The 27,432-nt window shown below is 36.6% G+C and overlaps 1 protein-coding gene and 1 pseudogene across 1 annotated transcript in view; one reads left to right on the plus strand and one right to left on the minus strand.

Annotated features, from left to right (window-relative positions):
* The window catches only part of TRHDE (thyrotropin releasing hormone degrading enzyme), a 421,292-nt gene that overhangs the window by 164,977 nt on the left and 228,883 nt on the right, over positions 1-27,432 (plus strand). The gene's annotated exons all lie outside the window — the stretch shown is intronic.
* Positions 6,169-12,288, minus strand: LOC143690332 (DCN1-like protein 1 pseudogene; annotated as a pseudogene).

The following is a 27,432-nucleotide window of genomic DNA, read 5'->3' on the forward strand; positions in this document are numbered from 1 at the left end:
TAACACCAATCCTTCTGAAACTTTTCCAAAAAGTTGAGGAAAAACAAACTCCACCTAACTCATTTTATGAAGCTAATATCATTTTAATACCAAAACTGGGTAAAAATGCTATAAGAAAGGAAAACTACACACCAGTCTCCCTAATGAACATAGATGCAAAAATTCATAATAAAATATTAGCAAATCAAATCCAGCAGCACACTGAAAGAATTAAACACCATGACTGAGTGGGGTTTATACCAGGAATGCAAGGATGGTTCAACACAAGAAAATCAGTAAATGTAATACAGCACATTAACCAATCAAAAGGGAAAAATCACACGATCATCTCGATTGATGCTGAAAAAGTGCTTGACAAAATTCAACATCCTTTTCTGATAAAAAACACTCCAAAAGATAAGAATCAAAGGTCACTACCTTAATATGATAAAGTGAATATATGAAAAACTTATAGCCAGCATTGTACTCAATGGAGAGAGACTGAGGCCTTCCCCCTAAAGTCAGATGCAAGACAAGGATGCCCACTGTCACCACTGTTATTCAGCATTGTGCTAGAAGCTCTAACTAGAGCAGTCAAGCAGGAAAAAGAAATAAAAGGCATCCAAATTGGAAAGGAAGAAGTAAAACCCTCATTACTTGCAGATGACATGATACTATACTGGGAAGAACCTGAGAAATCTACAGCAATGTTACTTGAGCTAATAAGCAAATTCAGCAAGGTGATGGGATATAAAATTAATGTGCAAAAATCAATAACATTTCTATACACAAGCAATGACTAGCTGAGAGGTCAGTTAAGGAAAAAATTCCATTCAAAATAGCAACTAAAAGAATCAAATACTTAGGAATGAGTTTAACTAGGGACATAAAGGACTTATACACAGAAAATTACACAACATTGCTAAAAGAAATCAAAGGAGATATAAATAGGTTGGAAGACATTCCCTGCTTATGGATAAAGGCTAAATATAGTTAAGATGTCAGTTCTACACAAATTGATCTAAAGATTCAATACAGTACCAATCAAATTCCAAGAACCTACTGTGAAAATTTGGAAAAGCTAACTACAAAATTCATCTAGAAGGGAAAGAGACCTTGAATAGCTAAAAGCATCCTAAAAAAAGAAGAATGAAATGGAAGGATTAATACTCCCTGACTTTAAAACCTATTATAAAGCCACAGTGGTCAAAACAGCATATTATTGACACAAAGACAGAAGCATTGACCAATGGAATCAAATCGAGAGTGCAGAAATAGACCACCAAATCTATGGTCTACCGGTTTTTGACCAGGCCCCCAAATCCTCTGAACTGGCACAAAATAGTCTTTTCAATAATTGGGCATGGAAGAAATGGATATCAACAGCCAAGAGAATGAAGGAGGACCCCTATCTTACACCCTACACAAAAATTAACTCAAAGTGGATCAAACACCTGAATATAAGAACTAGTACCATAAAGCTTCTAGAAGAAAATGTAGGGAAACATCTTCAAGACCTAGTAATACAAGGTAGCTTCCTAAACTTTATACCCAGAGCACAAACAACAACAACAAAAATAGATACATGGGAGCTCCTCAAAATCAAATGGTTCTGCACCTCAAAAAGACTTTGTCAAAAAAGGTGAAGAGGCAGCCAATTCAATGGGAGAAAATATTTGGAAATCACATATCAGACAAAGGTTTGATTTCCTGTATATACAAAGAAATCATACAACTCAACAAAAGAACAAACAATCCAATTATAAAATGGGTTAAAGATATGAATAGGCATTTTTCTGAAGAGCAAAGGCAGGTGACTCAAAAGCACATGAAGAGATTCTCATTTTCACTGGCTATAAGAGAAATGCAGATCAAGACTACAATGAGACACCACCTCACACCTATAAGAATGGCTGCTATTAAACAAACAGGTAACTAAATGTTGGAGAGGATGCGGAGAAACTGGGACACTTATGCACTGCTGGTGTGAATGTATAATGGTACAGCCACGATGGAAGACTGTTTGGTGGTTCCTTAGGAAACTAAATATCGAGTTGCCCTATGACCCAGCAATAGCACTACTTGGTATATACCCAGAAGAGCTGAAAGCAATGACACAAACAGGCATTTGCACACTGATGTTCATAGCAGCATTATTCACAATCGCCAGAAGATGGAAACAAACCACATGTCCATCAACAGATGAGTAGATCAGCAAAATATATATGATGGAATATTATGCAGCAGTAAGACAAAATGACATCCTGAAGCACATGTCAGGATGGATGAGCCTTGAGGACATAATGCTGAATGAAATTAACCAGACACAAAAGGACAGATAGTGTATGATTCCACTTTTATGACCAGCATAAAGAGATGAAGAAACTGGGGACTAGAGAAATTAGATGGAGATGTGGGTCTTGCTAAATTTACTGGAATCCTATAAAAGAGGAGACATTTTGGAAAGATTTCCTTTTTTTTTTTTTCATGGACAGGCACTGGGAATTGAACCCCTGTCTCTGTCATGGCAGGCAGAAACTCTGCCTGCTGAGCCTCCGTGGCCTACCCTGGAGAGAGTTCCTTTTGAGAACAAGGAGAGAGCTGCAGAACCACAACATAATGATGAAAGAACCACAGAATCCACCAGCCAGCAACCTGTGGAGATGAAGAAGGAGAACACAGCCAGGGACCTTCATGAAGCAAGAGACTTGGAGAGGAAGCTAGTAGATGTCACCATGTTCACTATGTGCCTTTCCAGTGAAGAGAAAAGCCCTGAACTTCATCAACCTTCTTGAAACAAGGGATCCTTGGACAGATCTCCCAGCTACCATCTCCAACTTGCTGGTCTGAATTCCAGAGCATGATCTACCTCTGGACTCCTTGACGCTCTCTGTTCTGTCCACCTGATGCTTTGAGGTACCTTTTGACAACTACTTTCATGAACTATGACCCGATACCCAGAAATATTTTGAGCACTCATTGTCAGGTTTATTAAAACAACTTGTTACTGAAGATGAGATGTAGAGATCAAGTTATGTAACTTGCCCAAGGTAAAAAAGTGATAGAGCCAAGATTGGGAACCTAGGTATATCTGTCTCCAGTGCTTTACACAGAGCTCCTAACTTTTAGATGGAAATGAACACTGACAAAAACAACAAAACAACAACAAAAAGAAAAAAAGAAAAGGGAAAGGTGATGGATGAGCTCCATAAGACATTTGTAAACCTCTTACATTTTCTGAGGTTATGTTACATTAGTTCCAGTCGGATCTTAATGGGAATGACCATAGGAAGCATCTGGGCCCTTGAAGAGCTCTTTTGTCATCTGAATGAATCACATGTTTCCTGGATTTGGATGACAATTTTTATGCTCAAGGATATTGGAAATCATTGAACTTTACCATCAGGGAATCCCGATACTGTGTCAAACTTTAGAGACACTCAAATCAATAGGCCATGCCCTTGATCTTGAGGCCTACTGTTGTGAAGCTTCTGTAGGTAGCAGAAAAGTTTAGCCTATCTATAGGTATGCCTAAGAGTTATTTCTGGAGAACCTCTTTTGTTCAGATGTGGCCTCACTCTCTCTAAGCTTCACTCTGAAAGTGAAATTCTATCTTCTCTGTATAACTTCACCTTTGATCGTTCAGTCCTTCTCTTTAGGGGTGTTTGGGCTATGGCCATTTTAACTTTTCCATGTTGAAAGGGTCATTCACTAATATGGGGTAGGAAGCTAGAACTAGCTGATGTTCTGGAGAGGCTGGGCCCTCTAGGTTGCAGAACTTATCTGGTCCAGGGACCCATCTGAAGAGTATAGATTTCTGAAAAGATAGAATTTAACAAATGAATATGAAACTGAATTACTAAATCGATGTCTCTTTTAGTCTCCAGTATCTTAGAACAGCTAGGGATAAAAACCTAAAACTGTGGAATTGTAACCCATGCCAAACTCTGAAATATGTTCTACAACTAATTGTGGTGCTGTGCTTTGGAATTTATTGCTTTTTTGTATATATGTTATTTTTCACAAAAAAGGAAAAAGAAGTCGATTGTGATGATTGAAAAAATATTTATGCCTTCTAGCCTCCTATATTCTGGAGCAGCTAGAAGGAAAAATCTGAGGGGATCATATGATACCCTATGAGAAACTCTAGGGTATGTCCTGTAGGTGCTAGGAATATAGCACTAATGAAACAGATTTAAAGAAAAATTTCTATCCTATGGAACTTAGAACTCTGTGGATTTTTTTTTCCTAGGAAAGGGGATCAGTTGTGAGGATGTCAAAATATCCTTTGGTAAGCTGCAGAGGAAATTCTTGCTAATGCTCCATTTTTTGTTCTCTCCTTCCTCTGCTTCCCCCCCCCCGCCACCCCTTATTTTCATCACTTTTCAAACCTCTTTCCCCATGAAAAGGAAATTCTTCATCTTTAATCATTTTCACTTAGCAGCCAGATCTCATCTATCTGTAGTCCTGACACTCTAATGGACCAGAAAATTAAAGATGAATCTTTAATCATTCAGGGCCTATAACAAGTTCTGGCACATGTATTATCTAGACTCAAGCCAGGCTGTATTTCAGGCTGTGTGGGCCATCTGGTCTCTATGAGTAGCTCTCAGCTTGGCCTTTATAGCCTGAAAATGGCCATGGACAATTTGTAAGTCAATGGCTGTGACCACATATGAACCCATAGACTGTAGTTTGCTGATATTTGCTCCAGAGACTGGAATCAGTTAAAGAAAGAGTCCCCTTTTCCTAATTTGCATGTATGCGGCATGGTGCCTGAGCTAGCCGGAGCCCTGCCTATGGGCCTGCTCTATCTTCTCTCCTTGACCGGGCCCCACCGTCCATTACCTATTTGAATCTATCCCCAGTGCCCAGTCTCTTGCCTTCAGCTTCTAGGTAGAGCTGTAAGCCATTTTGTTCTGCCATAATTTCCTCTTAGCTTGGCCTATGGAAGGTATTGCGCTAGAAGACTCTTTTAATCAGAATTTTGTCTAAATACAAGATTCCTTCCTCCATCTGAATCATTGGCTTTTGGGTGTGTGTGGTAGGACCGAGGGATGGAGAGTCTAGAGAAAAATATCCCTCTTCAGGATATTTTACCCTGCCTCCCATGTGACTTATGTGTCATTATTGCAGTGAAGAAGCAGATGAGTCGTGGAGAATGAAGAACTAGCACAAAAGAGTGGCTTTTTTTTTGACAAAAAACTGAAAATAAAAGAAAAAATATACTTTACGCCTGAATTTAGAATATTGTTTTGTGTATCAATCTAAAACATCTAAACAAATGAAATAGCTTAGCTTATTTGACAGGCATTTAAACATGTCAAAATCATAATTATGTAAAGCATAATATAGAAAAGAATGAAGTCTACCATTCTGACATTTTCTAAATAAAAGCTCCATGTTTTTGTGAGTGTTTATAAATATATACATGTTTATATATATAAACATATATGCATGCTTTATATATAAGTACACATATATACCTACATATCCACATACATAAAAGCATAGCTAACAAAAATGCAGACTAGTTATTATAACCTTTTTGAAATCAAGGGTGTGAAGCACAATAAGAATTTCACATAGGCATCAAATTATCCTAAAAAATTGTTCACATCATTTATTTCATCAGATATTCTACTCATGTGAACAATACATGTGATTTACCAGGAAAAAATATCCTCCAAAACCAAAACATGAATTCAGATCCACTACACTTAAATATATCACTCTCATTCAAAGTGTCATCAGCATAGTATTTGCAACTAGCCAAAAGTATATATTTCAGAAGTTTTAGGAATTATGTGTGAAATGTTTATGTTTAATTATTATCCCAAACTATTTTCTGATGAGGACAGCACTGTGCTTTATGTGAGAATGGAAACCTCAAAATAATCACCAGAAAGTTTCTAAGACTTATGGGAGAATAAAATACAGTGGCCCACATATATGAGATTAACTACACTATGTGGGAATTATAAATGTTTAGAGCAGTCCAGACTAGAAGACATGTCCAAATCACTATTAGAAGAATGAAACATGGCAATATCCAAGATGTACCCTTACAGTTTTGTATCAACTCTCACCCTGAATTGTGAGGACTGATCTTTTGTTCAGTCCATTCAGGAGATACTGCAATTTTCCATTGTATTTATTGTAAAGACTGTATAGAAGGTTCCTTTAGTGCTATACTGTTGTACCTTTTGTTTCAGCAATTAAAGCGCGTGAACATTCCAAAAGTCATCAGTAATAGCAGGCCATACCCCTTCTTCATTATAGTTATGTCATCTATTATTATTGTACCGAAATCTAAGAGAAGATCCCAAGTATCCTTCTGTATTGATCATGTATAAAGTTCCAACAAAAATTAATCCCAAAATCTAAGAATTTAAATCTTCCATTAAGCACTAAATTCCAGCAGGCAATGGCCATTTCTAGATCTAATCACTTCTGGCCTGGATTCTTCATAAAATGAAAAATAAACGGGTAAAAATCCTTCAATCATCCTAGTTCTTTCGATTCTTGTTCCATCTTGGGTATTGGACCCTTTAGCTTTTCTTTGTGGTCACATCCTAATTCCCTCATGCCGTCCACGAAGTCCTGTTTGGAGATCTTGCGTTGTGTTTCTTCTCTGAACTTCCACGTAATGATCAACACTAAATGCAGGCTAGATCATGTCCCTGACCATCACAGAACTGCTGTATACCATCTCTTCTAATTTAACTTTCAACTTGTGGATCTCTATATCTGTTGTACAGTTGCCCTAACGTCTTTCTGTCCAATAATCTTTTTACACTCTCTTGTGTGTAAAGTTCAGGATTTTGGAAAATAGTGTCTGTTGCAATATCTAACTTCCAGTTATTTTGAGTCAGGCAACTTATTGCAGTTTCTTCACTGGAATGCCTGAAGATCCTAAGCTGATGAACTTTATCTTCCTGTGATGATTTCAGTTTGTTTAAGTTGGTACTCCCTGGCCTCTTCCCTCCTCTTCTTGCTCTGTGAATGGAATGGTGGCTACTCTCCTAACAGGTGGCTTTTAATATATTTAGATTTAACATAAAGAGAACCTAATAACAAATAGATTTCTCTGGTGATAGAATTGTCTGTTTTCTGAGATCAAGGGCTCCTTTTTCCTCTGGCATGGCAGGCAAGAACTCTGCATGCTGAGCCACCATGGTCCACCCTCCTTTTTCCTTTAAGTGATTATGCATAGGTTGAATGATCATGTGTCTGAGAGGTTGTAAAGACCATTCCTAATAAAGGGCCAAATAAAGGTAAAAAAGTAGAGAAGCAATTGATTTCTAAACCTTAGAGCTGTGCCAGATTGGCTATGTCAGAATTACTTGGAGAATCTGGGGAAAACTCACAATCCTAGGTTATCCCTCAGAAGTAGAGGAAATTTCAGGAGAGGTCAGGATCTGTTTATAAAGCTCCATATCATTGTTGGACTTTCAGAAAACATAGAAAGTTTAAAGAAAAAAAGGAATATTAGCAGTGTTCCTAACAGCCATGTGTTACTTCTATTAACATTTTGACTTATATTGTTCCATATATATATATAACTTTGCAAAGATGAAATCAGTCTTTGTTTGATGGACTCTTTTTATTTGTCCTCACAATATATTGGGGATATATTTTCAAGTCAATACATAGGAACAAATTGATCTTCATGATGGTTTTGATGAACTCATCAAATATTGTAGGATTTGGAAATATGAAATTATTTAACTTATTCTGTACTTTTAGATCTTAAGGCTGTTTTTAATAAGTTGCAATTATATATATTATATTCATATATGTATGTATACATGTATCTTTGGCGCTTATTGGGATGCTTTTGTCAACTATGGATACAATATTAAAAAGACAAACTTTGGTTGGCAAAGCCTTCTTTGGTTGTATAGCTTTATTGAGATAAAATTAGCATACTATACAATTCACCCACTTAAAGTATATAGTTAAACCGTTTTTAGTATATTCACAGAGTTGTGAAGCACCACCACAATAAAATTTAGTACATTTTTATCCACCCATAAAGAAACCCCTTGTCCCATTAGCCACTTGCCAGTTCTTTCACTCCCTACCCGTCCTCTCCCCCTCCAATCCTGGGCAACTACTAATCTACTTTACATCTGTGTATATTTGCCTATTCTGGAAATTTAATATAAATAAAATCATGTAATATGTGGTTGGATTCTTTAATTTAGCATCATGTTTTTAAGTTTCATCCATGTGTAACATGAATTAGTATTTCACTTCTTTTTATTGCTGAATTATTATTCTACTATATGGATCTACCAGGCTTTATCTATTCACCAGGTGATGAGCATTTGGGTTGTTTACATTCCTTGTCAGTTCTGAATAATGCTGCTATGCACATTAATTAATAAAAGTTTTTCTCTGAACATATGATTTGCTTTCTCTTGGTTACATGCCTAAGAGTGGAATTAGTCGGTCATATGGTAATTCCATGTTTAACATTTTGAGGGACTGTCTGAACATTTTCCAAAGCTGCTACTCCATTTATTTTCCCACTAGCAGTACATGAGAGTTCTCTTTTCTCCCTGTCCTTGACAACAATTATTATTTGTCCTTTTGGCTACAGCCATCCAGGGTGGTGTGAAGTGGATGTCATTTGCATTTCCCTGATAAGCAATGCTATTGAGCATCTTTTAATGTACTTATTAGCCATTTATACATATTTTGATGTGTCTGTTTATACCCATTGCCCATTTTAAATTTCTATTCATCTTTTTATTATTGAATTGTAAGATATAAGATTTGAAAATATTTACTTCCATTCTGTGTGTTACATTTTTAACTTTCTTGGTGGTGTTCTTTGAATCACAAAAGATTTTAATTTTGATGAAGACCAATTTATCTATTTATAATTGTGTTGCTTGTACTTTTGGTGTCATACCTAAGAAGACTTGCCTAAGTAAAGTTCGTGTGGGTTTATTTCTATATTTTCTTACAAGTGTTTTATAGTTTTAGCTTTTCCATTTAGGTCTATGATCCATTTTGAGTTAATTTTGGTGAATGGTGTAAGAAAGGGATCCTTTGCATGCAATATCCAGTTGTTCCAACATCATCTGTTGAAAGAATATTTTCTCATTGAATTTTCTTGGCACCCTTGTTGAAAATCAACTGACCATAAATGTGAGTGTCTATTTCTGCACTCTTTGTTCCATTTCATTCATCTGTATGTCTGTCCTTATGTTAGTAAACAGATATCTTGTTTACTATAGCATTGAAATATCAGTACTTGTACTTTGTTTTCCTTTTTCAAGTTTGTTTTGGCTTTTCTGGGTCCATCAAATTAACATATGAATTTTAGGATCAGCTTGTCAATTTCTAGGATTTTGATAAGGATTACATTGAATTTGTAGATCAACTTCGGTAGTAATGCATCTTTTAAAAGAAATATTTTTATTGAAAATTCTTCACACTCATACAGTCATCTGATATAGAGTATTAATGGCTCAAAATACCATCATATAGTTGTGTATTCATCATCATGATCATTTTTAGAACATTTGCATGACTCCAGAAGAAGGAAATAGAAAGAAAAAAGAAAAATCTCCCACATCCCATACCCTTCACCCTTTCTTCTCTTCTCATTGACCACTAGTATTTCAATCTACCCATTTTTTTACCCCTTATCCCCCCTCCTTTATTTATTTATTTATTCATTCATCCTTATTTGTTTACTCATCTGTCCATACTCTGAATAAAAGAAGCATCAGACACAAGGTTTTCACAATCTCAGGGTCATATTTTAAAGCTATGTAGTTATGCAACTGTCATCAAGAATCAAGGCTGCTGGAATATACTCCAACAGTTTCGTGTATTTCCCTCTAGCCACTCCAATGCACCATAAACTCAAAAAAGATATGTATATAATGCATAAGAATAACCTCCTGTATAACCTCTTGACTGTTTGAAATCTCTTGGCCACTGATCCCCTTTTTGATCAAGAAGGTTTTCTCAATCTCTTGATACTGGGTCCTGGCTCATCCCAGGAGTCCTGTCCCATATTGCCAGGGAGATTTTAACCTCTAGGAGTCATGTCCCACGTAGGTGGGTGGAGGCAACGAGTTCACCAGCTGAGTTGGCCTAGAGAGAGAGAGGCCACATCTGAGCAACAAAAGAGGTTTTCTGGGGGTGACTCTTAGTTATTATTGTAAGTAAGCTTATCTTCTCCTTTTCAGGAATAAGTTTCATAGTTTGAAAGCCAAAGTCGAGGGCTTTTCCTATTGAATAGGATGTCACCACTGCTTGCGAGAATATAAGGAATTCCCCAGACAGGGAAGTTTAACATTTGCTCCTTTCTCCTAGTCCCCCAAAGGGACTTTGCAAATACTTTTATATTCTGTACCCAAATTACTCTGGGGTATATTGGCGTACCACACTAACCTGTATAAAACAACAAGATCTCACAGCCTATTCAAGATTCCATGTGATTACGGTATTCAATAAACTGACCATACAAGTTAAATCAGATAATGCACTATCCAAAATATAAAGTTTGCATCAAATAAATGTTTCTCCCTTCTGTCTTACACAGACATTGAAGTTATCTCACACAGAAGTTGAAGAGATCTTAATATTAAGTCTTCTGTATTATTACCATAGATGTTTTCCCATTTATTTTGCCTTTTTAAATTTCTTTCAACAATGTTTTATAGTTTTCAATGTGCAAGTCTTGCACTTCTTTTGTTAAATTTGTTCCTTGTTATTTTCTTCTTTTTGATGCTATTGTAAAGGAAATTTTCTTAATTTCAGTTTTGTGTTGTTAATTGCTAGTATGTAGAAATACAATTTTTTGTTGTTGTTGTTTACTAGCTTGTACATGGTCACCTTAATGAACTCAGGTTTAGTCTAATGGCTTTTTTTTTAGAGGGTTACTTAGGATTTTCTGAATAAAAGATCATGTGATCTGCAGATAGAGACAGTTTTTTACTTCTTCATTTCCAATATGAATGCCTTTTATTTTTAATTTTAGCCTAATTTCTCTTGCTAGACCTCTAGTATATCATTGAATAGAAGTGCGGTAGTGAAGACCCTTGTCTCATTCTTGGTCTTAGGGGGAAAACATGCAGTCTTTTCCATTTAATAAATGTTAACTGTGGGGTTTTCATGGAAGCACTTTACATACTGATGAAGTTCCTTTCTCTTTTCTTTTAATTATAAGGGGATTTTGGCAAATTTGTTTTTAATGTGTCTAATGAAATAATCATGTGGGTTTTGTCCTTTATTTTATTGATGGGATAGATTAAATGAATGATTTTTGGGAATCAAAGAATATTGAATTCAGTCCACCTAAGCACTCTTTAGCCAACACAAACTCACACTTGTAAGAGAACGAATTTCAGAGAACCTCATATTCCTGGAATAAGTACAGTTTGTTCATGGTGTATAATCCTTATTTTGATGAGGATTTTTTGAGCCTATATTTATAAGAGATATTGGTCTGCACATTATTTTTCTTGTGATATCTTGTTTGGTTTTGGAGTCAGGATAATATTGGTCTCACAGAAAGAGTTGGGAAGAGTTCCCTACTTTTATATTTTTTGGAAGAGTTTTTGAAGAATTGGTATTCATTATTCTTTAAATGCATGGTCCAATTAAATTTGGGACCTGTTTGCAGGGGGTAATTTATGAGGGCTGGGATTGGAGCTTGCTATGACCCTACCAGGACTTTTCTTAGCTATCTCTGTCTTGAATTCTCTCTTGTAAGCTACCTGGCCTCTGATTTAGCATGTTGCTGTCATGGAACTGTGAGCTTCCTCTTAATTGCTTACGGCCAATATCTTCATTGTTTTTAAGAGTACATTTAGGTGTGGACTTTCTCATATTCTGTCCCCAAAAAAGATAACTTTTGAGCCATTTGTTCTTAATGGACAACTCTCCCTGGAGAAAGTCCTTGAACCATTGCTTTGGAACTGAGACCTGGAACAATAGTCCAGGTCTCTTGGAGAGAAACCCTTGATTTACAAATAGGGTGCTGAGTAGGGGCAGTAGTCTCTGGTCTTGTTGACTTACCCTTCCCAGTGTGAAACCTCTGCCTCTATGAGCAAGCTAAAATAAAGCAAATGGAGGCCTAGAATTAGCCTACCACACCTTAGGTAGAGTCTCCATCCTATGAATGGATGCTAGTTATAGAAAGGGAATCCTGATGTTTCAACACACATGCCTAGAATTTAACTTCTGTGGCACAGAGGAACCTTGACTGGAGCTGGTGGAAGAGGAAACCCTAAGCTCCTTATTCTTGGCCACATCTTCCCATAGTGGCGTTTTCATCATGCTGTGCTTGGATGAAGGGTGGATAAAGGCATGGGTTGTGACTGAAGTGCCCAGACTCCTACAGTTCTCACCGAGACTTAGTAGATTTTTTTGAATAAGTGTTTCTTCATTTGTTATAGGTCTCCAGATTCCTGAAGACTTGAAATGGTTGTTGTTTCATGATTTTCAACAATTGTAGTTGTTTTGCTGGAGAATGAGGTCATAGAATTCCTTATGCTGCTGTCCTGGAAATGGAATCCTTAGATTAGACATTCTTTTACCATTGGTCTTTTGTCCCATAATAAACCTATCAAAATAAAGGTATGAATTTGGAATGATGAAAATATTTTGGACATAGATAGCTGTGGAAGTTATACACTATTGTCATTGTATTTAACATCATAGAATTATTTACTTCAAAATACTTAGAATGATTTTTATGTCATATATATTTTATTACAATTAAAACTAAATAACTAAAAATTAAAGGTTCCTCAATGATTCTGAAAAGGGACCAAATTGGACAAGTCCTGAACTAAATAATCTCAATTATTTCTAGTACTAATTCAACGCATGGCTCTTAACTGCCACACCACATCAGCCATGGGGGAAAAAAAAGTTCTCAGATAAAAAAAAATCAAAGAATATTGAACTCAGTCTACCTAACCACCCTTTAGCCAACACACACTCACACTTTTAAGAGAATGAATCCCACCTCTTGTTCACCTGTGTGTTCCGTCATAATTCTCCCTCTGTTCAGCAGGGACCACTCCAGAGTAGAACAGTGAGAGTTGGTCTTTGACTTGTGGAATAAGAATGTTGTGCTGGTTTGAAGCCCTTATATACCCCAGAAATGTCATGTCCTTTGATCCTCATCCAGTATTGTTGTTTTTTTTTATTGTTTCCATGTAGATATGACCCATTCAATTGTGGGTGGTAACTTTAATTAGATGGCTTCCATGGAGTTGTGCCTGGTGGGGTTACTTACCAGAGCCCATTAAGAGGGAACCATCTTGGAAAAAGTATAGCGCCAACAGAGCCCACATAGCCAGGCACCTTTGGAGATGAAGAAGAAAAGCCACCCAGGGGAGCTTCATGAGAACAAGAAACCAGGAGAGAAAGTTAGCAGACATTGCCTTGCCACGTACCCTTCCAGCTGAGAGAGAAACCCTGAACTTCATGGGCGTTTCTTGAGCGGAGATAACCTCTTATTGGTGCCTTAACTTGGACATTTTCACAGCCTTAGAACTGTAAACTTGCAACTTAGGAAATTCCCATTTAAGAGCCATTTTGTTTTTGGTATATTGTATTTCGGCATTTTTCAAACTAACACATATTTAGTACCAGGGAAGTAAGATGCTGCTGTGGTTTGCAGATACCAAACACATTGGAATGGCTTTTTTAAATGAATAAGGGGAAAATTTTGGAAGAATTGTGAGGAGCTTGATAGAGAAAACTGAGAGTGCTTTGAAGAGATTGTTGGTAGAAATGTGGACTCTAAAGATACCTCTGATAAGGCCTGATGAACGTATCATTCCAAACTTGAAAGAAGGCATTCTTGGTAAATGAGAATTTGAGAGTGATGAAGTTGGATATTTAGCAAAGAAATTTCCAAACTAAATGTGGAAAATGCAGTCTGGTGCTCCTTGAAGCTTATAGTAAAATGCAAGAGGAAAGAGATAAGTTGAGAACTGAGCTCTTGGGTACAAAGAAACCAGAGACTGATGGTCTGGAGAATTCTGGGCTTCCAGGAAGGGAGACCCCAGAGAATAGTGCCCTACATGAGGATTAACCAAATGTGGAAACAGTCATTTCAGAAAAGGCCAGGATTGGAGATGGAATTATCCAGGAAGGATTTGTGGAAAGTCCTTTTGTCTGATGGCATAATCCCAGTCTTCTGCATAGAAAACCAACAGGAGTATTGTGGGATCTGATAAATGGAACCACTGCCAGCCTGGACAAAAAGGGGCAGAAAAGGCACAAATTGGAGGAAAAATAACTTCAGAGGCAGAACTAAAGAAGCTAAGGTCTGAAGTCAAGAAACCTCAGGTGAGGAGAGAGGACCCGTCCAAGTACTTGGTGAGGGTGGGCCTTCCACTTCCTTGGCTGTTCTGGAAGAGTTGTGCCCCAGGCCTTGGAGAAGGTGGAGTATATTCCTTGGGGATTGCAGAGAGCCTGACTGTCACCACATTCTTCTAGAGGGGTGCAGTGTGCGTCCCAGAGATGGCAGAGAGCCCAGGTACAGCCCTGATCCTTGGAGAGGGTGGAGCCAAGAGAAAGGTGGTCTTCCCAGTGTCCCCAAAGTTTGCATTCAGAAAGAGGCAGGTCACTGCATAGGCCCTTGGAAAGGGTGAGACTGCTGTTTTCCAAAGCCTCGAAGATGAATGACTCTCAGACTTTGAAATTTAATGATGTTTGACTTGCAGGTTTCCAGAAATGTTTGGGTCCAGTGATTCCTGTGTTCCTTTCAATTTCTCCTTATGTAAATGAGGGTATTTATCTTATGACTGTCCCACCTTTGTATATTGGCAGCAGATAACTTGTTCTGAGTCTTATAGGTCCAGAGCCAGAGGAGAATCTGCATTAGGACAGACCAGGCCTGTAGCTGACTATGATGAGATTTTGTATTGTATCTGACTATGTATTGCATTTAAATTGTTACTGAAATGGTTTAAGGCTTTCTGATATTGTTATGGAATGAATGTATTTTACTTTTGATAGAATATGTCCTTTTGGAGTCCAAATGATGGAATGTGCTGGTTTGAAGCTATTATGTACCCCAGAAAAGCCATGTTGTTTAGTCTTCATTCAGTATTGCTGTGTGGAATATTTTTTATTGTTTCCATGGAGATGTGTCTCCTCCCATTCAAGGTGGGGTTTTACTAGAGCCCTTTAAGAGGGAAACATTTTGGAAAAAGCTTCAGAGCAACCACAGCCAACAGAGCCCTACAGCCTTTGGAGATGAAGAAGGAAAATGCCCCTAGAGGAGCTTCATGAAATAAAAAGCCATGAGAAAAAGCTAGCAGATGTTGCCATGTGCCCTCCCAGCTGAGAGAGAAACCCTGATCTTCATCAGCCTTTCTTGAGTGACGGTAGCATCTTGATGGTACCTTAATTTGGACATTTTCATGACCTTAGAACTGTAAACTTGGAACTTAATAAATTCCCCTTCAAAAGCTATTCCTTTTCTGTATATCACATTTGGCAGCTTACTAACTAGAACAGATGGTAAATTTAAATGTGCTTGCAGGGATCAGGCTTGCAATGGAAATTAGGGACCCTGGGATTGAAGCAAACTGGAGGGACTGGCTACCCTTTAAAGGCAGAAGTTCTTCCTCAACAGCAGCTGATTGCTTTCAAATGGACCTGACTATTATTGTTTTCAGGGGGGGCCAGAAATCCAGATTTATGTGATATGTGAAATGTAGCAAACTTCTAATTGCTGACAATTGAAAAAATAAACAAACAAACAACAACAACACAAACAAGCAAAACATGTTTGTCATCTATCTCTGGCCATCAGATTAAATTGGTATCAAAATGAAGGAAGTCATTCCTCAAAGTGCAACAGCTTATTTAACTAATTTTGTAAGGAATTGATCTACAAAGAATGATGTCCTTTGGCATTGGTGGTCTTTTAGGTTGAGAGCTCCCTCTATTGGAGAATTAGACCAAAGCCCCCTAAATTAGCATGAGAAGTGATTTAGGACTGAAAGATTCTCACTTAAATTTTTTCTAAATCAAGTTATTATGCATTTGGTTAGAATATGAAAGAAGTCTTCTAATGTTATGGCATTACTAATACTGTCCTGCTTTTTTTTTTTAAAAACCACTCCAATGGAATTGATTTAATTTTGTGGATAAAGTAGAGCTGAAGTTGCATATTCTTTCCTGGTCAAAAATTTCCCCAAACTGTTGCATTGCATTCACTCTGCATTTTTTCATAGTTCTTTTGGGATGCAATGTAAGAATTTATTATTATCAGCTGTTACAAAAGAAACATAATTCTGAACTAATGACCTGAGAGGTAAAGGAATAAAAAGCTGTAGTATAAAACCAGTTCCCAAGGACATAATTATGTGATTACTAGCAAACAGAGTGTTTCTGGTTCATTAAGTAGGAAAGGCAAAAAAAAAAGGGATAAATGATAAAGGTGAAAATTTAATTTTTCCCTTGTTCATATCTTATCCCCCCTGACCAATAAAAACAGAGGAAGGTTTTTAATACTAAATGAAAATGTAAATGGTGAAGCTTTTCTTAAAGTCAGAGCCATGTGCCTATCTTCAAATTTTTTTATTCTGTGGCGTTTGACCTTTACTTAAAGAGCATCTCTGTTTGATGATAATTGATGGTGCTTTGAGTGAGAGTTTATGACAGTACTACTACTTATTAAAAATATTTTCCTTAAGGTAAAAATATATATTTTTTTTAACTTTTGTCCTGGGTTAACCTTTGGAAATACTATGCCGTTATAGTTGCATTCATAGACTTAATTAAAGTGTCGTGGGTTTTTCAGGTCATTAATAAAAATATAGGGCATAACCAGACTTAACACTGTTAAAACTGATAACTCACCAGCTTGTTTAGCAGAAATGATAATTCTTGCTTTTTTTCCTATTGGTTTTTAGTTTGATTTGAGGATGATAAGCCAAACCCATTAAAATGTAAGAGTGTTCTTTATATAATGACATTATTCTAATTACTTCACGGGTATTATATTACAGAATAATGGTGCTTAGTTTTGTTTTCTTAAGCTTACCCCATCTGCTGAGCTTCAGTGGGTTCCTATGAGGTCAGGCCCAGTGATAAGATATGGCCTGGCTGCAAGTATTTATGCTTCCTTTAATAATATTCCAAAAGAATCACTCCAGAATGCCCCAGAACTAAGGATGTTTGAACCTTTAATAAAGTTGAGATATTGAAGTACAGAGAGGTATTTCTCTGGACTCTCTCGCCCTCTTGCTTCTAGAAGCCCAGTCTCTTTAGTGCTATCCAGGAAGAAGCTGGTGAATTGAAGTACCATTGAAACTTTCTTCTCAAGTGTTATAACCAAATTTTCTCATGAGCCTTACAGATCCGGGAAGACCAAAGCAAAATTTTAACATGAAACCACCTATCTTCTACTTATTAATTTATATTAATATCTGATTGACCATACTATGAGACACACCATCCATTATCTATTTTCAAATACTTCTAATTTGAGCTCATACATGATCTGGTCAAGCTAACTACTTATACCCTGTATATTTGAGGAAGGCAAGATAGAGTAGTATAGTAGAGTGAATAAAAGGCAGAGTATTAGGGCACAGTTCCTTTCTGAATTTGGGGAAGTTACTTAATTTCTTCCATTTTCTCTCTCTATAAAATGAGAATAATGTTAATGGTGCCTTTCTATTAATTAAAATTGTTGTGAGGGTTTAGCATGAGATTAGCATGATGTGCTGATTTAAAGCAGTTATGTACTCCAGTAAATGCCATGTTCTTTTAACCCATCCCTGTGGGGCCAGACCTATTGTGGGTGGGACCTGTTGGTTAGGTTGTTTCTATTGCTATGTGACCCAGCCCATTTAAGGTAGGTCTTAATCGATACTGGAGTCCTTAATGAGAGGATAAAAGACAAAAAAGCTGAGAAAGCTTGAAGAGGGAGAAATGCCCCAGAGATGCTAACATAGGACCCACAGACGTTCAGAGAGAAAGCCACTGAAATTAGGGTCTGACAACAACAGAACCTGAGAGTGAAGGAGCAGCAGATGCCAGTCTTGTGCCTTCCCCTGTGGCAGAGGAACACGAATGCCAGCAACCTTTCTTCAGAGATGGTGTCTTCCTTTTGATGCTCTAATTTGGGTGTTTTCATGGCCTTAGAACTTTGAACTTGTAAACTAATAAATTCCCTTTGTAAAAGCCAATCCATTTCTGGTACATTGCATTCCAGCAGCTTTAGCAAACCGAAACATAGGAGTAAAACACTTAGAACATTGTGTAGCAGAAAATGAGCACTCTGCGACAACAGTTATCATATGGTGCCTGCCTCTAACTTCCTGTTCTCCCTCACTCAATTCAAAGTCCATCCTTTTCTGACTCTCCTCCTCCCTTTTTCAGTTGTGCCACATGATAACTCAACTTTGTAATATCGTAATATTACATAACTCATGTAATATTTCAGGCTGTTAAAATAGGCTTATTATCCCCATTCTCTTGTCCTCAGGCTCTCCACAGTTTTTGGCCAATAATACCAAATGGAATAAATAAATGTTTCCTATTGTGGATGCAGAACACACCTAATTAGAAGTCAGAGTCAGGCAAGTTTTGAACTATTAATATCACTCTGAACCCAGTGTATGGCTTGGCAATCTTTATGGAATTGTAGTGCAATAGGCATCTTCAGAAGTCAATTTTTAATTCATCTTTATACACATGTAAAATTGACTATATTCGAGTTTTACATGTATGTTTTTCAGAATAAACCAACATCTCACATGACTTGTTTCTTTGAAAACCTCCAAAATTATGTTAATAATGCTAGCTAAGTTATATTGAGCATAAATTACATACTAGCACATGTAATTCCTAACAATCCTATGACATATATTCATATTATCCTACATTTGCAAACAAGAGAACTGTCACAAAGAGAAATTAAGAAGAGGCGGTAAGTGGAAGATTCGGGATTCAATTGTAGGCAACCTGGCTCTAGCACCCAGGGTCTAAACCCCTCTAGTATTCTCTTAGTGGGTGCTACAGTGTACTTACAACATCTAGGGCGGATCTCACCCAGCATAGGTTCTGACACAGTCAGGCCCTTGGTAAGTATTTGTTAATGAGGGCAACAAGGACTTCAGTTATTGAGATGACATCACACATTCACTGTGACTGTAAAGAATGAAATGTGTATATGTAAAATGGAATTTAATTAAGAAGCTAGTAACAAATGACCTAATTAATAAACAATACGCATTTGGTAATTTTTTTGGAGTGAAGGATAGTCATGTCTCTGATGAGTTAAGGATGAGCTAGAGGGGATCAAAATAGTGGTTACTCAATCTCCTGTTATTGCTTTAGATCTCAGTACTGTGTAAGTTGACGAGGGCTTAAAAAATTCGATGGAAAAATTTTAACTTCTTATAGTTCAGAGCAGCACTATATTGTATCAGGTTTCTTCCTGTTTTTCTTTTTTGTTGTTGTTTTGGTTTGCCTTTTAATTGACACATTCCTCTCAGATAAGAGGTTTTCCTTTTATTATGGAAGTTATGTGGTCATTTACAAGGAAAAACATAATTGGTTGTTTGGTTGAAGCCAAAATAAAATTGCTTGATAATAATTTTTCGGTTTTCCCTTTACTTCCTCTGCTTCTCTCCTCCCTGCTTCCACAGTCAATGACTTGCTCTTTCTATGGAAGCCTCCAATGATGTGTATCTCTAGCTTGTAATACACAAGGTACTTGACATTGAACTAGACAGGAAATGGGACAGAACATGAGGTGTGGGAAAAGCACAGTTTCTTGTTAAACCTTTTGGGGGAGAATCACTTTAAAAACTCTCTTAAAAACTCATTAAATGAAAAAAAAAACTCATTAAATGATTTGCTGTTCCAGGTAGAATCATAAAACATAAGTAACACTGGGTTTAAGTTCAATGAAAAACACTGTTATAGATGCATTCTTGTTTCAGACAGTCAGATGCTCTTCAATTCCTAGGCCAAATGCGTCACATTGTCGAATCTAATCATTAAAATACAGGGCTAAGCAAGATGATAAAGCCAATGCTTGTGATGAATAGAAAAGAACAACATTATTTCAGAGGCAGTGCCTGAAATATAAATGAATGAAATAAGTTGATGTGGATGTGCACCCTTCCTTTTCTGCCACCTACATTCCTTGAGTAAGCTTGGGAGCAGTAGACAATATTACAATCTTCTAGAACATTCTCTGTAACCTGAAGTTGAAGAGTCTCTTTATATTCTTCAACATTTTGTTTGAAGTATGTTAGGATAACTTTTTCTCCTGCAAGAATTGTACAGAGCCTAAAATGAACTCAGATTTATGGGTTGGAACCTGCCTCATCCTCGTCTTCTTCAGGTGCTTTGCTTGGGAGATTATGACAAGGGTTGATAACTGTCATTCACAATAACTTTGTAATGTTATTAAGGTTTTTCACGCAATTTGAGGAAAATTTTTCTATCTTTAAGTATTGTGCTAGAGATCCTTACCGATGGGCGATAAAATGCAAAGGACATTTCTGCTCCACGAAGAGAGGGCAGATCTCCTTAGGGAAGTCTCACCAAACCACATGGATTTGTAATCACTGTAAGATTTGCTGCCTCCACTTCTTTACCACTTAGTCACTCCTCAGCCTGCTACAGTCTGATTCACCCCCAACTATCCATTGAAACTGCCTGACAAAGGCGAACTGGCCAAATCCAATAAACATTTTTTCAGTACTTATCTAACTGCATCTCCTTGTGCATTTGGCATTATCGATCCTCCCTGCATTCTTGGAACTTAATTTCCTCTGATAGCATTATCTCCTGTTTCTCCTTCTGCCTCCTTGGTTAATGCTTGCTGGATCTCCTTTCATGGATTATGACTCAAATTTTTGTAACAGATACAGGTAGAGCTCAGCATCCTTCTCCCCATTTTGTACCCCAATCAGTCCTTCTCTTCCCATGTGTTTTATATCTTTGTTGTTTGTACCCTCATATAAGGTGCTGTCCTAAAGCCGTAAAATAAGAAGAGACTTCTTAGATTCTTCCACCTTGCTATCCCCACATCACTTTTATATATTTCTTAATTCTATCTGCTCTTCTGCAGTCCCATTAATACTACACAATATAAAGACTTCAGTTGTCAGTGACTTCCTTTTTGTCATTTCCAGCTCAGATTCATCTTTCAAACTTGTAAAAGACACATGTGGCCATGTTGCTGGCCTGCATCCTTCATTGGCTTTTCATTGATCCTAAGAATAAAATCTAAGCTCTTGTTGGGGTCTCCATGATTTAGCCACTGACTACCATTTTAGCTTTATTTTCCCATAATCTTTGCTTTTAATTCTGCACTACAATAATAACTCTGCAGCTTGTTTTCCACACTATGCTACTTCACCCCTTGTGTCTTTGCTTTCACTATTCTCTCTTTTTGGGCTGCCCTAAGCCCTTTTTGTCTTGTTGCTCTTTTGTTTTGTCTTTAAGGAAATCTATTCAAGCATCATATATTCTGGGATGATTCTTCTTTGGACTCCCTGATTGAAATGTTTCCTTTTTGGATTCTTTTAGCATCCCATGCATCTTGTACCTACTGTATTCTTAAACTATTTAATGATCTTTTTGGGTGCTTCTTAGCTATCATGCTATATCAATTTTTGAGTGCTTCTTAGCTATCATGCTATAGCATTAACAAAGATTAATGATTGTATTATAAATATAGATTTGTTAACCCTAATCTTCATACCTTCAACTATAGAAACATTTATTTTGCTTATTTAGATAGGGCACTATTTATTTTGTTTTCCTAGAATATAGCATGGCATCCTGGGATGCTAATGAAGTGAGTTATTAAAAATAAAGAAAAACTTTTTTGAATATGATGAGGAAAATGGAGAACATGTTGATTGGAATATTTTGCATTAATTTGAATATATGCATACCCACCCCCACGCACAATCCTTCATTCCCTCTCTAATGCTAGTAATGTACCATGACATCACAGCATGAAGACAGACATTTTGCCAAATCCCACCATAGATCCTTTCTAGTCCTGGAGTTAGTACTAATGAGTAGACAAAGAAATTATTGATGGTTGAGGTTGTGATTGGAAGGAAATGGATTCCAAAAGAATAATGCTCCTAGTGTGATTTATTGTGATCAGGATTTACATGTTATTTATCTGTCTCTTTACTCAAATATTCCATGGAATGAGAGAGATTTTCAATTAAAAGGGCCATAAGGATGGTCCACTTCAACATCCTGTCTGACTAATGATTTTGTCAAGCACAGAGTCTAAGCAGTATTAGGTTTTGATCAAATCTTGATTGCCTTCTTTTTTCCTTTGGCACGTAAAAAAAACTGAAATTGGTGAAGCCCCTTTCACATGAAGAAAGTGAAATATCCTTTCCTGGTCATACAGTTTCTTATAGGCAAAGATATAAAACAAAGAGCTTCTGATTTACAGTGTACTGATCTTCTATAGCATGTTATTAATTTCATCACTTTTGGTAAAGTCCCCAAAGATTAATGGTCATATTGCAAATATAGATTCTAGGAAATATTTAAATTTGTAAACCTTAAACTTCACACCTTCAGCTACAGATTCTCTTATTTTGCTTATTTTGATAGGGTTGTAAAAGTCTGTCATTCACTTATATAAATTGTGCTGGTTTGAAACTGTTATGTATCACAGAAAAAGCCAGGTTTTTTTAATCCAATCTTGTGGGGGCAGAGCCATTGTTGAGTGGGACCTTTTAATTGGATTGTTTCCATGGAGATGTGATGCTGCCCATTTAGAGTGGGTCTTAATCTGCTTACTGGAGCCCTTTAAGAGAGGAGCATTTTGGAGAGAACACAGATACTTGGAGATGCTGAGAAAACCATTTGAAACCAGAAGCCAGGAGAGAAGGATAGTAGACATTGCTCTGTGCCTTCCCAGGTGACAGAGAAACCCCAGACATGACTGGCCTTTCTTGAGTGAATGTATCCTCTTTTTGATTCCTTACTTTGGATGTTTTCATGGCCTTAGAACTGTAAATTCATAAGCTAATAAATTCCCTTTGTAAAAGCCAATTCATTTCTGGTATACTGCATTTTGGCAGCATTAGCGAACCAAAACATATGTCATTCATGTCATATGCTGTTGAGGCACTCCTTGTTCGTTTGTTTTTTTTAAAGAAATAGTTTTATCTATTAATATTTTTTGTTACTTAAGTCCCGTTGACATACCCAACATTTTTTTTCATGTGGTTAATGACAGAATCAAGTAAGAGGTCATGGCAATGCTCTCACATGTTGCATTAACAAAGACATCCTGATAAACTTTGTTTCATTATTCTAATAGAAAAAAACTTGAAAAGTTTATAAGTATGTATTTAGAATATAGAAAAGTATCTATTATATTGATTGCTGGCTTAATTGAAGGTATTTAGAGAGAATTGAGAAATAGCATTTTATATTTAATAGGATTAAAATGAAATCATATTATAAACACCTTTAATTTCAGGCTAAGACTGTTAGTGATACTGAAAGAGAGCCATTTGAACTTATGGAGTTAAGAGTGACCTATTGAGAGTGGCCATGATGGCTCAGTAGGCAGAGTTCTTGCCTGCCATGCCAGAGGACCCCAGTTCAATTCCTGGTACCTGCCCATGTGAACAAAAACAGACTAACCTGTTGAAATGGATAGCCTAGAGGATGTTGGGTGTTTTCCTTTACCTTTTTTTTGTATCATTCCCATGTACTTTATGGAACTTTTCTTGTTTACTGGTGTTCTAACAGAGTTTGCGTAACTTTTCTATTCTCTTTTCTTCCATACAGTCATATAATTTGACTTTTATGATTCTTTTCAGTCCGCTTAGTTCTTCCCATGTGACCTTTTTGAAAAGTACCTTTCTGTTTTTCTCTAGATAGCTCTAAGATGTCTTTAATAAGCTGTTTTTCTCTAGATAGCTCTAAGATGTCTTTAATAAGTAATTGTATGAAGGTTTAAAGTAAAAATGTTCAGTGACCAAGAAATCACTAAAATGTAGCCCATTGAAAATAGTGTGTGCCTCAATTGGAGGTTTTCCAAACTGCTTTTTAGTTCAAGGAAGTGCTACAATTCAATGCTATTAAATAAAGCTGGGAGGTACTATGGAACTGAGGTCATTTTGTCACATCTTCTTTAAGAGGTGAAGATAAATTCTACATGTAAAATGCTACTATTTTTCACCTACCCTGAAAAGGCTCACGACTAGAAAGTTTTCATTTTCTGTAGGTGCATTTATCAGTAAACACAATCAAATGCTTCAACCATTCATGTTTTTTTTTTCTTTTTTTCTTTTTTTTTATTAATTAAAAAAAGAATTAACAAAACAATTAGAAATCATTCCAATCTACATGTACAATCAGTAATTCTTAATAACATCACATAGTTGCATATTCATCATTTCTTAGTACATTTGCATCGATTTAGAAAAAGAAATAAAAAGACAACAGAATAAGAATTAAAACAATAATAGAAAGAAAAAAAAACCAAAAAAAACAAAAACAAAAAACCTATACCTCACATGCAGCTTCATTCAGTGTTTTAACATAATTGCATTACAATTGGGTAGTATTGTGCTGTCCATTTCTGAGTTTTTATATCCAGTCCCGTTGTACAGTCTGTATCCCTTCAGCTCCAATTATCCCTTCTCTTTTTTTTTTTTTTTTTTAATTAACGGAAAAAAAGAAATTAACCCAACATTTAGAGATCATACCATTCTACATATGCAATCATTAATTCTTAACATCATCACATAGATGCATGATCATCATTTCTTAGTACATTTGCATTGGTTTAGAAGAACTAGCAACATAACCGAAAAAGATATAGAATGTTAATATAGAGAAAAAAATAAAAGTAATAATAGTAAAATCAAAACAAAACAAAACAAAAAATAAAACAAAAACCTATAGCTCAGATGCAGCTTCATTCAGTGTTTTAACATGATTACTTTACAATTAGGTATTATTGTGCTGTCCATTTTTGAGTTTTTGTATCTAGTCCTGTTGCACAGTCTGTATCCCTTCAGCTTCAATTACCCATTGTCTTACCCTGTTTCTAACTCCTGCTGAACTCTGTTACCAATGACATATTTCAAGTTTATTCTCGAATGTCTGTTCACATCAGTGGGACCATACAGTATTTGTCCTTTAGTTTTTGGCTGGATTCACTCAGCATAATATTCTCTAGGTCCATCCATGTTATTACATGGTTCATAAGTTTATCTTGTCTTAAAGCTGCATAATATTCCATCGTATGTATATACCACAGTTTGTTTAGCCACTCTTCTGTTGATGGAGATTTTGGCTGTTTCCATCTCTTTGCAATTGTAAATAATGCTGCTATAAACATTGGTGTGCAAATGTCCGTTTGTGTCTTTGCCCTTAAGTCCTTTGAGTAGATACCTAGCGATGGTATTGCTGGGTCGTATGGCAATTCTATATTCAGCTTTTTGAGGAACCGCCAAACTGCCTTCCACAGTGGTTGCACCCTTTGACATTCCCACCAACAGTGGATAAGTGTGCCTCTTTCTCCGCATCCTCTCCAGCACTTGTCATTTTCTGTTTTGTTGATAATGGCCATTCTGGTGGGTGTGAGATGATATCTCATTGTGGTTTTGATTTGCATTTCTCTAATGGCCAGGGACATTGAGCATCTCTTCATGTGCCTCTTGGCCATCCGTATTTCCTCTTCTGAGAGGTGTCTGTTCAAGTCTTTTTCCCATTTTGTAATTGGGTTGGCTGTCTTTTTGTTGTTGAGATGAACAATCTCTTTATAAATTCTGGATACTAGACCTTTATCTGATATATCATTTCCAAATATTGTCTCCCATTGTGAAGGCTGTCTTTCTACTTTCTTGATGAAGTTCTTTGATGCACAAAAGTGTTTAATTTTGAGGAGTTCCCATTTATTTATTTCCTTCTTCAGTGCTCTTGCTTTAGGTTTAAGGTCCATAAAACCGCCTCCAGTTGTAAGATCCATAAGATATCTCCCAACATTTTCCTCTAACTGTTTTATGGTCTTAGACCTAATGTTTAGATCTTTGATCCATTTTGAGTTCACTTTTGTATAGGGTGTGAGAGATGGGTCTTCTTTCATTCTTTTGCATATGGATATCCAGTTCTCTAGGCACCATTTATTGAAGAGACTGCTCTGTCCCAGGTGAGTTGGCTTGACTGCCCTATCAAAGATCAAATATCCATAGATGAGAGGGTCTATATCTGAGCACTCTATTCGATTCCATTGGTCGATATATCTATCTTTATGCCAATACCATGCTGTTTTGACCACTGTGGCTTCATAATATGCCTTAAAGTCAGGCAGCGCGAGACCTCCAGCTTCGTTTTTTTTCCTCAAGATGTTTTTAGCAATTCGGGGCACCCTGCCCTTCCAGATAAATTTGCTTATTGGTTTTTCTATTTCTGAAAAATAAGTTGTTGGGATTTTGATTGGTATTGCATTGAATCTGTAAATCAATTTAGGTAGGATTGACATCTTAACTATATTTAGTCTTCCAATCCATGAACACAGTATGCCCTTCCATCTATTTAGGTCTTCTGTGATTTCTTTTAGCAGTTTTTTGTAGTTTTCTTTATATAGGTTTTTTGTCTCTTTAGTTAAATTTATTCCTAGGTATTTTATTCTTTTAGTTGCAATTGTAAATGGGATCCGTTTCTTGATTTCCCCCTCAGCTTGTTCATTACTAGTGTATAGAAATGCTACAGATTTTTGAATGTTGATCTTGTAACCTGCTACTTTGCTGTACTCATTTATTAGCTCTAGTAGTTTTGTTGTGGATTTTTCCGGGTTTTCGACGTATAGTATCATATCGTCTGCAAACAGTGATAGTTTTACTTCTTCCTTTCCAAATTTGATGCCTTGTATTTCTTTCTCTTGTCTAATTGCTCTGGCTAGAACCTCCAACACAATGTTGAATAATAGTGGTGATAGTGGACATCCTTGTCTTGTTCCTGATCTTAGGGGGAAAGTTTTCAATTTTTCCCCATTGAGGATGATATTAGCTGTGGGTTTTTCATATATTCCCTCTATCATTTTAAGGAAGTTCCCTTGTATTCCTATCTTTTGAAGTGTTTTCAACAGGAAAGGATGTTGAATCTTGTCGAATGCCTTCTCTGCATCAATTGAGATGATCATGTGATTTTTCTGCTTTGATTTGTTGATATGGTGTATTACATTAATTGATTTTCTTATGTTGAACCATCCTTGCATACCTGGGATGAATCCTACTTGGTCATGATGTATAATTCTTTTAATGTGTTGTTGGATACGATTTGCTAGAATTTTATTGAGGATTTTTGCATCTGTATTCATTAGAGAGATTGGTCTGTAGTTTTCTTTTTTTGTAATATCTTTGCCTGGTTTTGGTATGAGGGTGATGTTGGCTTCATAGAATGAATTAGGTAGTTTTCCCTCCC

This window comes from Tamandua tetradactyla, chromosome 7 (genome assembly GCF_023851605.1).
Source record: "Tamandua tetradactyla isolate mTamTet1 chromosome 7, mTamTet1.pri, whole genome shotgun sequence".
NCBI lineage: Eukaryota > Metazoa > Chordata > Mammalia > Pilosa > Myrmecophagidae > Tamandua > Tamandua tetradactyla.